Source organism: Stegodyphus dumicola, chromosome 3, assembly GCF_044657685.1.
Source record: "Stegodyphus dumicola isolate Sdum_Otavi_A_Nest chromosome 3, ASM4465768v1".
Taxonomy (NCBI): Eukaryota; Metazoa; Arthropoda; class Arachnida; order Araneae; family Eresidae; genus Stegodyphus; species Stegodyphus dumicola.
This window is the reverse complement of record NC_140770.1, coordinates 706861-724971: the sequence shown is the minus strand read 5'-3', so window position 1 is coordinate 724971 and position 18111 is coordinate 706861.

Below are 18111 nucleotides of genomic sequence, written 5' to 3'. Positions count from 1 at the left end.
TTTTCTCGTAGCTCAATTTTTGACCCCGGCGCAAGCGACCGAAATTTCGATGGGGGCCGTCGCAATGGTCACGAAAATGGGCCAAACTTTGACCCCCCCATATCTCGGGCCCTAATTGTCCGATCTACTTGAAATTTGAAACGTGGCCTAACAGGGTTTCGGCCTTCCTCCCCATGCTCGCCAATCGCGGCTCACCATGGGGGGTCCGGGCCTTTTCGCCGTAAAGTTAAAACAAAAACTCGCGAATATCTCCGAAACGTTTCGATAGAATGTCGCAAATTTTGGTGTGAAAGGGCTCCCTAGATTTACCTACAAATCCTCCAAATTTGGTGGTCCTAGCTTCCATAGTTTTTTTATGGCGAATTTTTAAAGGTTTAAAAAATAGCCCAAAAATCGAACGGAAATTCCCTACAGAAACCCCATACGCGAATTTTAAAAATCCGAGATAGCTAAAATGTTGCTCTCGAAGAGTAAATCAATTTAAAAAAAAGTTTCTCTGTAGGATCAATAGGACCCGACTTTCATAGGGTCAAAGTTCACGAACTGGACACATTTCGGCCGCGACAATTCCCTTTAACCGTTGCACCGAATTTCAAACCGCTCACACAGTACTTCCCATCGAGACACATGAACAATTCCCGCAAGCGTTTTCTCGTAGCTCAATTTTTGACCCCGGCGCAAGCGACCGAAATTTCGATGGGGGCCGTCGCAATGGTCACGAAAATGGGCCAAACTTTGACCCCCCCATATCTCGGGCCCTAATTGTCCGATCTACTTGAAATTTGAAACGTGGCCTAACAGGGTTTCGGCTTTCCTCCCCATGCTCGCCAATCGCGGCTCACCATGGGGGGTCGGGGCCTTTTCGCCGTAAAGTTAAAACAAAACCTCGCGAAAATCTTCGAAACGGTTCGATAGAATGTCGCAAATTTTGGTGTGAAAGGGCTCCTTAGATTTACCTACAAACCTTCCAAATTTGGTGCTCCTAGCTTCCATAGTTTTTTTATGGCGAATTTTTAAATGTTTAAAAAATAGCCCAAAAATCGAACGGAAATTCCCTACAGAAACTCCATTCGCGAATTTTAAAAATCCGAGATAGCCAAAATGTTGCTCTCAGTACATCAAGTTAAAAAAAAAGTTTCTCTCTAGGATCAATAGGACCCGACTTTCATAGGGTCAAAGTTCACGAATTTGACACATTTCGGCCGCGACAATTCCCTATAACCGTTGCACCGAATTTCAAACCGCTCACACAGTACTTCCCATTGAGACACATGAACAATCCCCCGCAAGCGTTTTCTCGTACCTCAATTTTTGACCTCGGCGCAAGCGACCGAAATTTCGATGGGGGCCGTCCAAATGGTCACGAAAATGGGCCAAACTTTAACCCCCCATATCTCGGGCCCTAATTGTCCGATCGACTTGAAATTTGAAACCTGGCCTAACAGGGTTTCGGCCTTCCTCCCCATGCTCGCCAATCGCGGCTCACCATGGGGGGTCCGGGCCTTTTCGCCGTAATGTTAAAACAAGAACTCGCGAATATCTCCGAAACGGTTCGATAGAATGTCGCAAATTTTGGTGTGAAAGGGCTCCTTAGATTTACCTACAAACCCTCCAAATTTGGTGGTCCTAGCTTCCATAGTTTTTTTATGGCGAATTTTTGAATGTTTAAAAAATAGCCCAAAAATCGAACGGAAATTCCCTACAGAAACTTCATTCGCGAATTTTAAAAATCCGAGATAGCCAAAATGTTGCTCTCGAAGAGTACACCAATTTGAAAAAAAAGTTTCTCTCTAGGCCCAATAGGACCCGACTTTCATAGGGTCAAAGTTCACGAATTTGACACATTTCTTCCGCGACAATTCCCTATAACCGTTGCACCGAATTTCAAACCGCTCACACAGTACTTCCCATTGAGACACATGAACAATCCCCCGCAAGCGTTTTCTCGTAGCTTAATTTTAGACGCCGGCGCAGGCGACCGAAATTTCGATGGGGGCCGTCCCAGTGGTCACGGAAATGGGCCAAACATTGACCCCCCATATCTCGGGCCCTAATTGTCCGATCGACTTGAAATTTGAAACGTGGCCTAACAGGGTTTCGGCTTTCCTCCCCATGCTCGCCAATCGCGGATCACCATGGGGGGTCCGGGCCTTTTCGCCGTAAAGTTAAAACAAAAACTCGCGAATATCTCCGAAAGTGTTAGGTAGAATGTAGCAAATTTTGGTGTGAAAAGGCTCCCTAGATTTACCTACAAACCCTCTAAATTTGGTGGTCCTACCTTCCATAGTTTTTTATGGCGAATTTTTGAATATTTAAAAAATAGCCCAAAAATCGAACGGAAATTCCCTGCAGAAACTCCATTAACGAATTTTAAAAATCCGAGATAGCCAAAATGTTGCTCTCGAAGAGTACATCAATTTTAAAAAAAAGTTTCTCTCTAGGATCAATAGGACCCGACTTTCATAGGGTCAAAGTTCACGAATTTGACACATTTCGGCCGCGACAATTCCCTATAACCGTTACAACGAATTTCAAACCGCTCACACAGTACTTCCCATTGAGACACATGAATAATCCCCCGCAAGCGTTTTCTCGTAGCTCAATTTTTGACCCCGGCGCAAGCGACCGAAATTTCGATGGGGGCCGTCGCAATGGTCACGAAAATGGGCCAAACTTTGACCCCCCCATATCTCCGGCCCTAATTGTCCGATCGACTTGAAATTTGAAACGTGGCCTAACAGGGTTTCGGCCTTCCTCCCCATGCTCGCCAATCGCGGCTCACCATGGGGGGTCCGAGCCTTTTCGCCGTGAAGGTAAAACAAAAACTCGCGAATATCTCCGAAACGGTTCGATAGAATGTCGCAAATTTTGGTGTGAAAGGGCTCCTTAGATTTACGTACAAACCCTCCAAATTTGGTGGTCCTAGCTTCCATAGTTTTTTTATGGCGAATTTTTGAAGGTTTAAAAAATAGCCCAAAAATCGAACGGAAATTCCCTACAGAAACTCCATACGCGAATTTTTAAAATCCGAGATAGCCAAAATGTTGCTCTCAGTACATCAATTTAAAAAAAAAGTTTCTCTCTAGGCCCAATAGGGCCCGACTTTCGTAGGGTCAAAGTTCACGAATTTGACACATTTCGGGCGCGACAATTCCCTATAACCGTTGCACCGAATTTCAAACCGCTCACACAGTACTTCCCATTGAGACACATGAACAATCCCCCGCAAGCGTTTTCTCGTAGCTCAATTTTTGACCCCGGCGCAAGCGACCGAAATTTTGATGGGCGACGTCCCAATGGTCACGGAAATGGGCCAAACTTTGACCCCCATATCTCGGGCCCTAATTGTCCGATCGACTTGAAATTTGAAACGTGGCCTAACAGGGTTTCGGCCTTCCTCCCCATGCTCGCCAATCGCGGCTCACCATGGGGGGTCCGGGCCTTTTCGCCGTAATATTAAAACAAAAACTCGTGAATATCTCCGAAACGGTTCGATAGAATGTCGCAAATTTTGGTGTGAAAGGGCTCCTTAGATTTACCTACAAACTCTTCAAATTTGGTGGTCCTAGCTTCCATAGCTTTTCTATGGCGAATTTTTGAATGTTTAAAAATTAGCCCAAAAATCGAACGGAAATTCCCTACAGAAACTCCATTCGCGAATTTTAAAAATCCGAGATAGCCAAAATGTTGCTCTCATTACATCAATTTAAAAAAAAGTTTCTCTCTAGGACCAATAGGACCCGACTTTCATAGGGTCAAAGTTCACGAATTTGACACATTTCGGCCGCGACAATTCCCTATAACCGTTGCACCGAATTTCAAACCGCTCACACAGTACTTCCCATTGAGACACACGAACAATCCCTCGCAAGCGTTTTCTCGTAGCTCAATTTTTGACCCCAGCGCAAGCGACCGAAATTTCGATGGGGAACGTCCCAATGTCACGGAAATGGGCCAAATTTTGACCCCCCATATCTCGGGCCCTAATTGTCCGATCGACTTGAAATTTGAAACGTGGCCTAACAGGGTTTCGGCCTTCCTCCCCATGCTCGCCAATCGCGGCTCACCATGGGGGGTCCGGGCCTTTTCGCCGTAATGTTGAAACAAAAACTCGCGAATATCTCCGAAACGGTTCGATAGAATGTCGCAAATTTTGGTGTGAAAGGGCTCCCTACATTTACCTACAAATCCTGCAAATTTGGTGGTCCTAGCTTCCATAGTTTTTTTATGGCGAATTTTTGAAGGTTTAAAAAATAGCCCAAAAATCGAACGGAAATTCCCTACAGAAACTCCATACGCGAATTTTTAAAATCCGAGACAGCCAAAATGTTGCTCTCAGTACATCAATTTAAAAAAAAGTTTCTCTCTAGGCCCAATAGGACCCGACTTTCGTAGGGTCAAAGTTCACGAATTTGACACATTTCGGCCGCGACAATTCCCTATAACCGTTGCACCGAATTTCAAACCGCTCACACAGTACTTCCCATTGAGACACATGAACAATCCCCCGCAAGCGTTTTCTCGTAGCTCAATTTTTGACCCCGGCGCAAGCGACCGAAATTTCGATGGGGGACGTCCCAATGGTCACGGAAATGGGCCAAACTTTGACCCCCATATCTCGGGCCCTAATTGTCCGATCGACTTGAAATTTGAAACATGGCCTTACAGAGTTTCGGCCTTCCTCCCCATGCTCGCCAATCGCGCTCACCATGGGGGGTCCGGGCCTTTTCGCCGTAATGTTAAAACAAAAACTCGCGAATATCGCAGAAACGGTTCGATAGAATGTCGCAAATTTTGGTGTGAAAGGGCTCCCTACATTTACCTACAAACCCTCCAAATTTGGTGGTCCTAGCTTCCATAGTTTTGTTATGGCGAATTTTTGAATGTTTAAAAAATAGCCCAAAAATCGAACGGAAATTCCCTACAGAAACTCCATTCGCGAATTTTAAAAATCCGAGATAGCCAAAATGTTGCTCTCATTACATCAATTTAAAAAAAAGTTTCTCTCTAGGACCAATAGGACCCGACTTTCATAGGGTCAAAGTTCACGAATTTGACACATTTCGGCCGCGACAATTCCCTATAACCGTTGCACCGAATTTCAAACCGCTCACACAGTACTTCCCATCGAGACACATGAACAATTCCCGCAAGCGTTTTCTCGTAGCTCAATTTTTGACCCCGGCGCAAGCGAACGAAATTTCGATGGGGACCGTCGCAATGGTCACGAAAATGGGCCAAACTTTGACCCCCATATCTCGTGCCCTAATTGTCCGATCGACTTGAAATTTGAAACGTGGCCTAACAGGGTTTCGGCCTTCCTCCCCATGCTCGCCAATCGCGGCTCACCATGGGGGGTCCGGGCCTTTTCGCCGTAATGTTAAAACAAAAACTCGCGAATATCTCCGAAACGTTTCGATAGAATGTCGCAAATTTTGGTGTGAAAGGGCTCCTTAGATTTACCTACAAACCCTCCAAATTTGGTGCTCCTAGCTTCTATAGTTTTTTTATGGCGAATTTTTAAATGTTTAAAAAATAGCCCAAAAATCGAACGGAAATTCCCTACAGAAACTCCATACGCGAATTTTAAAAATCCGAGATAGCCAAAATGTTGCTCTCGAAGAGTGCATCAATTTGAAAAAAAAAAGTTTCTCTCTAGGATCAATAGGACCCGACTTTCATAGGGTCAAAGTTCACGAATTTGACACATTTCGGCCGCGACAATTCCCTATAACCGTTGCACCGAATTTCAAACCGCTCACACAGTACTTCCCATTGAGACACATGAACAATCCCCCGCAAGCGTTTTCTCGTACCTCAATTTTTGACCTCGGCGCAAGCGACCGAAATTTCGATGGGGGCCGTCCCAATGGTCACGAAAATGGGCCAAACTTTAACCCCCCATATCTCGGGCCCTAATTGTCCGATCGACTTGAAATTTGAAACCTGGCCTAACAGGGTTTCGGCCTTCCTCCCCATGCTCGCCAATCGCGGCTCACCATGGGGGGTCCGGGCCTTTTCGCCGTAATGTTAAAACAAGAACTCGCGAATATCTCCGAAACGGTTCGATAGAATGTCGCAAATTTTGGTGTGAAAGGGCTCCTTAGATTTACCTACAAACCCTCCAAATTTGGTGGTCCTAGCTTCCATAGTTTTTTTATGGCGAATTTTTGAATGTTTAAAAAATAGCCCAAAAATCGAACGGAAATTCCCTACAGAAACTTCATTCGCGAATTTTAAAAATCCGAGATAGCCAAAATGTTGCTCTCGAAGAGTACACCAATTTGAAAAAAAAGTTTCTCTCTAGGCCCAATAGGACCCGACTTTCATAGGGTCAAAGTTCACGAATTTGACACATTTCTTCCGCGACAATTCCCTATAACCGTTGCACCGAATTTCAAACCGCTCACACAGTACTTCCCATTGAGACACATGAACAATCCCCCGCAAGCGTTTTCTCGTAGCTTAATTTTAGACGCCGGCGCAGGCGACCGAAATTTCGATGGGGGCCGTCCCAGTGGTCACGGAAATGGGCCAAACATTGACCCCCCATATCTCGGGCCCTAATTGTCCGATCGACTTGAAATTTGAAACGTGGCCTAACAGGGTTTCGGCTTTCCTCCCCATGCTCGCCAATCGCGGCTCACCATGGGGGGTCGGGGCCTTTTCGCCGTAAAGTTAAAACAAAACCTCGCGAAAATCTTCGAAACGGTTCGATAGAATGTCGCAAATTTTGGTGTGAAAGGGCTCCCTAGATTTACCTACAAACCCTCCAAATTTGGTGCTCCTAGCTTCCATAGTTTTTTTATGGCGAATTTTTAAAGGTTTAAAAAATAGCCCAAAAATCGAACGGAAATTCCCTACAGAAACCCCATACGCGAATTTTAAAAATCCGAGATAGCTAAAATGTTGCTCTCGAAGAGTAAATCAATTTAAAAAAAAAGTTTCTCTGTAGGATCAATAGGACCCGACTTTCATAGGGTCAAAGTTCACGAACTGGACACATTTCGGCCGCGACAATTCCCTTTAACCGTTGCACCGAATTTCAAACCGCTCACACAGTACTTCCCATCGAGACACATGAACAATTCCCGCAAGCGTTTTCTCGTAGCTCAATTTTTGACCCCGGCGCAAGCGACCGAAATTTCGATGGGGGCCGTCCCAATGGTCACGAAAATGGGCCAAACTTTAACCCCCCATATCTCGGGCCCTAATTGTCCGATCGACTTGAAGTTTGAAACCTGGCCTAACAGGGTTTCGGCCTTCCTCCCCATGCTCGCCAATCGCGGCTCACCATGGGGGGTCCGGGCCTTTTCGCCGTAATGTTAAAACAAGAACTCGCGAATATCTCCGAAACGGTTCGATAGAATGTCGCAAATTTTGGTGTGAAAGGGCTCCTTAGATTTACCTACAAACCCTCCAAATTTGGTGGTCCTAGCTTCCATAGTTTTTTTATGGCGAATTTTTGAATGTTTAAAAAATAGCCCAAAAATCGAACGGAAATTCCCTACAGAAACTTCATTCGCGAATTTTAAAAATCCGAGATAGCCAAAATGTTGCTCTCGAAGAGTACACCAATTTGAAAAAAAAGTTTCTCTCTAGGCCCAATAGGACCCGACTTTCATAGGGTCAAAGTTCACGAATTTGACACATTTCTTCCGCGACAATTCCCTATAACCGTTGCACCGAATTTCAAACCGCTCACACAGTACTTCCCATTGAGACACATGAACAATCCCCCGCAAGCGTTTTCTCGTAGCTTAATTTTAGACGCCGGCGCAGGCGACCGAAATTTCGATGGGGGCCGTCCCAGTGGTCACGGAAATGGGCCAAACATTGACCCCCCATATCTCGGGCCCTAATTGTCCGATCGACTTGAAATTTGAAACGTGGCCTAACAGGGTTTCGGCTTTCCTCCCCATGCTCGCCAATCGCGGCTCACCATGGGGGGTCCGGGCCTTTTCGCCGTAAAGTTAAAACAAAAACTCGCGAATATCTCCGAAAGTGTTAGGTAGAATGTAGCAAATTTTGGTGTGAAAAGGCTCCCTAGATTTACCTACAAACCCTCTAAATTTGGTGGTCCTACCTTCCATAGTTTTTTATGGCGAATTTTTGAATATTTAAAAAATAGCCCAAAAATCGAACGGAAATACCCTGCAGAAACTCCATTAACGAATTTTAAAAATCCGAGATAGCCAAAATGTTGCTCTCGAAGAGTACATCAATTTTAAAAAAAAGTTTCTCTCTAGGATCAATAGGACCCGACTTTCATAGGGTCAAAGTTCACGAATTTGACACATTTCGGCCGCGACAATTCCCTATAACCGTTACAACGAATTTCAAACCGCTCACACAGTACTTCCCATTGAGACACATGAATAATCCCCCGCAAGCGTTTTCTCGTAGCTCAATTTTTGACCCCGGCGCAAGCGACCGAAATTTCGATGGGGGCCGTCGCAATGGTCACGAAAATGGGCCAAACTTTGACCCCCCCATATCTCGGGCCCTAATTGTCCGATCGACTTGAAATTTGAAACGTGGCCTAACAGGGTTTCGGCCTTCCTCCCCATGCTCGCCAATCGCGGCTCACCATGGGGGGTCCGGGCCTTTTCGCCGTAAAGTTAAAACAAAAACTCCCGAATATCTCCGAAACGGTTCGATAGAATGTCGCAAATTTTGGTGTGAAAGGGCTCCTTAGATTTACGTACAAACCCTCCAAATTTGGTGGTCCTAGCTTCCATAGTTTTTTTATGGCGAATTTTTGAAGGTTTAAAAATAGCCCAAAAATCGAACGGAAATTCCCTACAGAAACTCCATACGCGAATTTTTAAAATCCGAGATAGCCAAAATGTTGCTCTCAGTACATCAATTTAAAAAAAAAGTTTCTCTCTAGGCCCAATAGGGCCCGACTTTCGTAGGGTCAAAGTTCACGAATTTGACACATTTCGGGCGCGACAATTCCCTATAACCGTTGCACCGAATTTCAAACCGCTCACACAGTACTTCCCATTGAGACACATGAACAATCCCCCGCAAGCGTTTTCTCGTAGCTCAATTTTTGACCCCGGCGCAAGCGACCGAAATTTTGATGGGCGACGTCCCAATGGTCACGGAAATGGGCCAAACTTTGACCCCCATATCTCGGGCCCTAATTGTCCGATCGACTTGAAATTTGAAACATGGCCTAACAGGGTTTCGGCCTTCTTCCCCATGCTCGCCAATCGCGGCTCACCATGGGGGGTCCGGGTCTTTTCGCCGTAATGTTAAAACAAATACTCGCGAATATCTCAGAAACGGTTCGACAGAATGTCGCAAATTTTGGTGTGAAGGTGCTCCCTACATTCACCTACAAACCCTCCAAATTTGGTGGTCCTAGCTTCCATAGCTTTTTTATGGCGAATTTTTGAATGTTTAAAAAATAGCCCAAATATCGAACGGAAATTCCCTACAGAAACTCCATTCGCGAATTTTAAAAATCCGAGATAGCCAAAATGTTGCTCTCATTACATCAATTTAAAAAAGTTTCTCTCTAGGCCCAATAGGACCCGACTTTCATAGGGTCAAATTTCACGAATTTGACACATTTCGGCCGCGACAATTCCCTTTAACCGTTGCACCGAATTTCAAACCGCTCACACAGTACTTCCCATTGAGACACATGAACAATCCCCCGCAAGCGTTTTCTCGTAGCTCAATTTTTGACCCCGGCGCAAGCGACCGAAATTTCGATGGGGGCCGTCCCAATGGTCACGGAAATGGGCCAAACTTTGACCCCCCATATCTCGGGCCCTAAATGTCCGATCGACTTGAAATTTGAAACGTGGCCTAACAGGGTTTCGGCCTTCCTCCCCATGCTCGCCAATCGCGGTTCACCATGGGGGGTCCGGGTCTTTTCGCCGTAATATTAAAACAAAAACTCGCGAATATCTCCGAAACGGTTCGATAGAATGTCGCAAATTTTGGTGTGAAAGGGCTCCTTAGATTTGTCTACAAACTCTTCAAATTTGGTAGTCCTAGCTTCCATAGCTTTTTTATGGCGAATTTTTGAATGTTTAAAAAATAGCCCAAAAATCGAACGGAAATTCCCTACAGAAACTCCATTCGCGAATTTTAAAAATCCGAGATAGCCAAAATGTTGCTCTCAGTACATCAATTTAAAAAAAAAGTTTCTCTCTAGGCCCAATATGACCCGACTTTCATAGGGTCAAAGTTCACGAATTTGACACATTTCGGCCGCGACAATTCCCTATGACCGTTGCACCGAATTTCAAACCGCTCACACAGTACTTCCCATTGAGACACACGAACAATCCCCTGCAAGCGTTTTCTCGTAGCTCAATTTTTGACCCCAGCGCAAGCGACCGAAATTTCGATGGGGGCCGTCCCATTGGTCACGGAAATGGGCCAAATTTTGACCCCCCATATCTCGGGCCCTAATTGTCCGATCGACTTGAAATTTGAAACGTGGCCTAACAGGGTTTCGGCCTTCCTCCCCATGCTCGCCAATCGCGGCTCACCATGGGGGGTCCGGGCCTTTTCGCCGTAATTTTAAAACAAAAACTCGCGAATATCTCCGAAACGGTTCGATAGAATGTCGCAAAATTCGGTGTCAAAGGGCTCCTTAGATTTACCTACAAACTCTCCAAATTTGGTGGTCCTAGCTTCCATAGCTTTTTTATGGCGAATTTTTGAATGTTTAAAAAATAGCCCAAAAATCGAACGCAAATTCCCTACAGAAACTCCATTCGCGAATTTTAAAAATCCGAGATAGCCAAAATGTTGCTCTCAGTACATCAATTTAAAAAAAAAGTTTCTCTCTAGGCCCAATAGGACCCGACTTTCATAGGGTCAAAGTTCACGAATTTGACACATTTCGGCCGCGACAATTCCCTATAACCGTTGCACCGAATTTCAAACCGCTCACACAGTACTTCCCATTGAGACACATGAACAATCCCCAGCAAGCGTTTTCTCGTAGTTCAATTTTTGACCCCGGCGCAAGCGACCGAAATTTCGATGGGGGACGTCCCAATGGTCACGGAAATGGGCCAAACTTTGACCCCCATATCTCGGGCCCTAATTGTCCGATCGACTTGAAATTTGAAACATGGCCTTACAGAGTTTCGGCCTTCCTCCCCATGCTCGCCAATCGCGCTCACCATGGGGGGTCCGGGCCTTTTCGCCGTAATGTTAAAACAAAAACTCGCGAATATCGCAGAAACGGTTCGATAGAATGTCGCAAATTTTGGTGTGAAAGGGCTCCCTACATTTACCTACAAACCCTCCAAATTTGGTGGTCCTAGCTTCCATAGTTTTGTTATGGCGAATTTTTGAATGTTTAAAAAATAGCCCAAAAATCGAACGGAAATTCCCTACAGAAACTCCATTCGCGAATTTTAAAAATCCGAGATAGCCAAAATGTTGCTCTCATTACATCAATTTAAAAAAAAGTTTCTCTCTAGGACCAATAGGACCCGACATTCATAGGGTCAAAGTTCACGAATTTGACACATTTCGGCCGCGACAATTCCCTATAACCGTTGCACCGAATTTCAAACCGCTCACACAGTACTTCCCATTGAGACACATGAACAATCTCCCGCAAGCGTTTTCTCGTAGCTCAATTTTTGACCCCGGCGCAAGCGACCGAAATTTCGATGGGGGACGTCCCAATGGTCACGGAAATGGGCCAAACTTTGACCCCCATATCTCGGGCCCTAATTGTCCGATCGACTTGAAATTTGAAACATGGCCTAACAGGGTTTCGGCCTTCCTCCCCATGCTCGCCAATCGCGGCTCACCGTGGGGGGTCCGGGCCTTTTCGCCGTAATGTTAAAACAAAAACTCGCGAATATCTCAGAAACGGTTCGATAGAATGTCGCAAATTTTGGTGTGAAAGGGCTCCCTACATTTACCTACAAACCCTCCAAATTTGGTGGTCCTAGCTTCCATAGTTTTTTTATGGCGAATTTTTGAATGTTTAAAAAATAGCCCAAAAATCGAACGGAAATTCCCTACAGAAACTCCATTCGCGAATTTTAAAAATCCGAGATAGCCAAAATGTTGCTCTTCAAGAGTACATCAATTTAAAAAAAAAGTTTCTCTCTAGGCCCAGTAGGACCCGACTTTCATAGGGTCAAATTTCACGAATTTGACACATTTCGGCCGCGACAATTCCCTATAACCGTTGCACCGGATTTCAAACCGCTCACACAGTACTTCCCATTGAGACACATGAACAATCCCCCGCAAGCGTTTTCTCGTAGCTCAATTTTTGACCACGGCGCAAGCGACCGAAATTTCGATGGGGGTCGTCCCAATGGTCATGGAAATGGGCCAAACATTGACCCCCCATATCTCGGGCCCTAATTGTCCGATCGACTTGAAATTTGAAACGTGGCCTAACAGGGTTTCGGCTTTCCTCCCCATGCTCGCCAAACGCGGCTCACCATGGGGGGTCCGGGCCTTTTCGCCGTAATGTTGAAACAAAAACTCCGGAATATCTCCGAAACGGTTCGATAGAATGTCGCAAATTTTGGTGTGAAAGGGCTCCCTAGATTTACCTACAAACCCTCCAAATTTGGAGGTCCTAGCTTCCATAGTTTTTTTATGGCGAATTTTTGAAGGTTTAAAAAATAGCCCAAAAATCGAACGCAAATTCCCTACAGAAACTCCATTCGCGAATTTTAAAAATCCGAGATAGCCAAAATGTTGCTCACAGTACATCAATTTAAAGAAAAAGTTTCTCTCTAGGCCCAATAGGACCCGAATTTCATAGGGTCAAAGTTCACGAATTTGACACATTTCGGCCGCTACAATTCCCTATAACCGTTGCACGGAATTTCAAACCGCTCGCACAGTACTTCCCATTGAGACACATGAACAATCCCCCGCAAGCGTTTTCTCGTAGCTCAATTTTTGACCCCGGCGCAAGCGACCGAAATTTCGATGGGGAACGTCCAAATGGTCACGGAAATGGGCCAAACTTTGACCCCCCATATCTCGGGCCCTAATTGTCCGATCGACTTGAAATTTGAAACGTGGCCTAACAGGGTTTCGGCCTTCCTCCCCATGCTCGCCAATCGCGGCTCACCATGGGGGGTCCGGGCCTTTTCGCCGTAAAATTAAAACAAAAACTCGTGAATATCTCCGAAACGGTTCGATAGAATGTCGCAAATTTTGGTGTGAAAGGGCTCCTTAGATTTACCTACAAACTCTTCAAATTTGGTGGTCCTAGCTTCCATAGCTTTTTTATGGCGAATTTTTGAATGTTTAAAAATTAGCCCAAAAATCGAACGGAAATTCCCTACAGAAACTCCATTCGCGAATTTTAAAAATCCGAGATAGCCAAAATGTTGCTCTCATTACATCAATTTAAAAAAAAGTTTCTCTCTAGGACCAATAGGACCCGACTTTCATAGGGTCAAAGTTCACGAATTTGACACATTTCGGCCGCGACAATTCCCTATAACCGTTGCACCGAATTTCAAACCGCTCACACAGTACTTCCCATTGAGACACACGAACAATCCCCCGCAAGCGTTTTCTCGTAGCTCAATTTTTGACCCCGGCGCAAGCGACCGAAATTTCGATGGGGGACGTCCCAATGGTCACGGAAATGGGCCAAACTTTGACCCCCTATATCTCGGGCCCTAACTGTCCGATCGACTTGAAATTTGAAACGTGGCCTAACAGGGTTTCGGCCTTCCTCCCCATGCTCGCCAATCGCGGCTCACCATGGGGGGTCCGGGCCTTTTCGCCGTAATGTTGAAACAAAAACTCGCGAATATCTCCGAAACGGTTCGATAGAATGTCGCAAATTTTGGTGTGAAAGGGCTCCTTAGATTTACCTACAAACTCTTCAAATTTGGTGGTCCTAGCTTCCATAGCTTTTTTATGGCGAATTTTTGAAGGTTTAAAAAATAGCCCAAAAATCGAACGGAAATTCCCTACATAAACTCCATACGCGAATTTTTAAAATCCGAGACAGCCAAAATGTTGCTCTCAGTACATCAATTTAAAAAAAAAGTTTCTCTCTAGGCCCAATAGGACCCGACTTTCGTAGGGTCAAAGTTCACGAATTTGACACATTTCGGCCGCGACAATTCCCTATAACCGTTGCACCGAATTTCAAACCGCTCACACAGTACTTCCCATTGAGACACATGAACAATCCCCCGCAAGCGTTTTCTCGTAGCTCAATTTTTGACCCCGGCGCAAGCGACCGAAATTTCGATGGGGGCTGTCCCAATGGTCACGGAAATGGGCCAAACTTTGACCCCCATATCTCGGGCCCTAATTGTCCGATCGACTTGAAATTTGAAACCTGGCCTAACAGGGTTTCGGCCTTCCTCCCCATGCTCGCCAATCGCGGCTCACCATGGGGGTCCGGGTCTTTTCGCCGTAATGTTAAAACAAAAACTCGCGAATATCTCAGAAACGGTTCGACAGAATGTCGCAAATTTTGGTGTGAAAGTGCTCCCTACATTTACCTACAAACCCTCCAAATTTGGTGGTCCTAGCTTCCATAGTTTTTTTATGGCGAATATTTGAATGTTTAAAAAATAGCCCAAATATCGAACGGAAATTCCCTACAGAAACTCCATTCGCGAATTTTAAAAATCCGAGATAGCCAAAATGTTGCTCTCATTACATCAATTTAAAAAAGTTTCTCTCTAGGGCCAATAGGACCCGACTTTCATAGGGTCAAATTTCACGAATTTGACACATTTCTGCCGCTACAATTCCCTATAACCGTTGCACGGAATTTCAAACCGCTCGCACAGTACTTCCCATTGAGACACATGAACAATCCCCCGCAAGCGTTTTCTCGTAGCTCAATTTTTGACCCCGGCGCAAGCGACCGAAATTTCGATGGGGAACGTCCCAATGGTCACGGAAATGGGCCAAACTTTGACCCCCCATATCTCGGGCCCTAATTGTCTGATCGACTTGAAATTTGAAACGTGGCCTAACAGGGTTTCGGCCTTCCTCCCCATGCTCGCCAATCGCGGCTCACCATGGGGGGTCCGGGCCTTTTCGCCGTAATGTTAAAACAAAAACTCGCGAATATCTCCGAAACGGTTCGATAGAATGTCGCAAATTTTGGTGTGAAAGGGCTCCTTAGATTTACCTACAAACTCTTCAAATTTGGTGGTCCTAGCTTCCATAGCTTTTTTATGGCGAATTTTTGAATGTTTAAAAATTAGCCCAAAAATCGAACGGAAATTCCCTACAGAAACTCCATTCGCGAATTTTAAAAATCCGAGATAGCCAAAATGTTGCTCTCAGTACATCAAGTTAAAAAAAAAGTTTCTCTCTAGGCCCAATAGGACCCGACTTTCATAGGGTCAAAGTTCACGAATTTGACACATTTCGGCCGCGACAATTCCCTATAACCGTTGCACCGAATTTCAAACCGCTCACACAGTACTTCCCATTGAGACACACGAACAATCCCCCGCAAGCGTTTTCTCGTAGCTCAATTTTTGACCCCGGCGCAAGCGACCGAAATTTCGATGGGGAACGTCCCAATGGTCACGGAAATGGGCCGAACTTTGACCCCCCATATCTCGGGCCCTAATTGTCCGATGGACTTGAAATTTGAAACGTGGCCTAACAGGGTTTCGGCCTTCCTCCCCATGCTCGCCAATCGCGGCTCACCATGGGGGGTCCGGGCCTTTTCGCCGTAATGTTGAAACAAAAACTCGCGAATATCTCCGAAACGGTTCGATAGAATGTCGCAAATTTTGGTGTGAAAGGGCTCCCTACATTTACCTACAAACCCTGCAAATTTGGTGGTCCTAGCTTCCATAGTTTTTTATGGCGAATTTTTGAAGGTTTAAAAAATAGCCCAAAAATCGAACGGAAATTCCCTACAGAAACTCCATACGCGAATTTTTAAAATCCGAGACAGCCAAAATGTTGCTCTCAGTACATCAATTTAAAAAAAAAGTTTCTCTCTAGGCCCAATAGGACCCGACTTTCGTAGCGTCAAAGTTCACGAATTTGACACATTTCGGCCGCGACAATTCCCTATAACCGTTGCACCGAATTTCAAACCGCTCACACAGTACTTCCCATTGAGACACATGAACAATCCCCCGCAAGCGTTTTCTCGTAGCTCAATTTTTGACCCCGGCGCAAGCGACCGAAATTTCGATGGGGGCCGTCCCAATGGTCACGGAAATGGGCCAAACTTTCACCCCCATATCTCGGGCCCTAATTGTCCGATCGACTTGAAATTTGAAACCTGGCCTAACAGGGTTTCGGCCTTCCTCCCCATGCTCGCCAATCGCGGCTCACCATGGGGGTCCGGGTCTTTTCGCCGTAATGTTAAAACAAAAACTCGCGAATATCTCAGAAACGGTTCGACAGAATGTCGCAAATTTTGGTGTGAAAGTGCTCCCTACATTTACCTACAGACCCTCCAAATTTGGTGGTCCTAGCTTCCATAGTTTTTTTATGGCGAATTTTTGAATGTTTAAAAAATAGCCCAAATATCTAACGGAAATTCCCTACAGAAACTCCATTCGCGAATTTTAAAAATCCGAGATAGCCAAAATGTTGCTCTCATTACATCAATTTAAAAAAGTTTCTCTCTAGGCCCAATAGGACCCGACTTTCATAGGGTCAAATTTCACGAATTTGACACATTTCTGCCGCGACAATTCCCTTTAACCGTTGCACCGAATTTCAAACCGCTCACACAGTACTTCGCATTGAGACACATAAACAATCCCCCGCAAGCGTTTTCTCGTAGCTCAATTTTTGACCCCGGCGCAAGCGACCGAAATTTCGATGGGGGCCGTCCCAATGGTCACGGAAATGGACCAAATTTTGACCCCCCATATCTCGGGCCCTAATTGTCCGATCGACTTGAAATTTGAAACGTGGCTTAACAGGGTTTCGGCTTCCCTCCCCATGCTCGCCAATCGCGGCTCACCATGGGGGGTCCGGGCCTTTTCGCCGTAATGTTAAAACAAAAACTCGCGAATATCTCCGAAACGGTTCGATAGAATGTCGCAAATTTTGGTGTGAAAGGGCTCCTTAGATTTATCTACAAACTTTTCAAATTTGGTAGTCCTAGCTTCCATAGCTTTTTTATGGCGAATTTTTGAATGTTTAAAAAATAGCCCAGAAATCGAACGGAAATTCCCTACAGAAACTCCATACGCGAATTTTAAAAATCCGAGATAGCCAAAATGTTGCTCTCGAAGAGTACATCAATTTGAAAAAAAAAGTTTCTCTCTAGGATCAATAGGACCCGACTTTCATAGGGTCAAATTCACGAATTTGACATATTTCGGCCGCGACAATTCCCTATAACCGTTGCACCGAATTTCAAACCGCTCACACAGTACTTCCCATTGAGACACATGAACAATCTCCCGCAAGCGTTTTCTCGTAGCTCAATTTTTGACCCCGGCGCAAGCGACCGAAATTTCGATGGGGGACGTCCCAATGGTCACGGAAATGGGCCAAACTTTGACCCCCATATCTCGGGCCCTAATTGTCCGATCGACTTGAAATTTGAAACATGGCCTAACAGGGTTTCGGCCTTCCTCCCCATGCTCGCCAATCGCGGCTCACCGTGGGGGGTCCGGGCCTTTTCGCCGTAATGTTAAAACAAAAACTCGCGAATATCTCAGAAACGGTTCGATAGAATGTCGCAAATTTTGGTGTGAAAGGGCTCCCTACATTTACCTACAAACCCTCCAAATTTGGTGGTCCTAGCTTCCATAGTTTTTTTATGGCGAATTTTTGAATGTTTAAAAAATAGCCCAAAAATCGAACGGAAATTCCCTACAGAAACTCCATTCGCGAATTTTAAAAATCCGAGATAGCCAAAATGTTGCTCTTCAAGAGTACATCAATTTAAAAAAAAAGTTTCTCTCTAGGCCCAGTAGGACCCGACTTTCATAGGGTCAAATTTCACGAATTTGACACATTTCGGCCGCGACAATTCCCTATAACCGTTGCACCGGATTTCAAACCGCTCACACAGTACTTCCCATTGAGACACATGAACAATCCCCCGCAAGCGTTTTCTCGTAGCTCAATTTTTGACCACGGCGCAAGCGACCGAAATTTCGATGGGGGTCGTCCCAA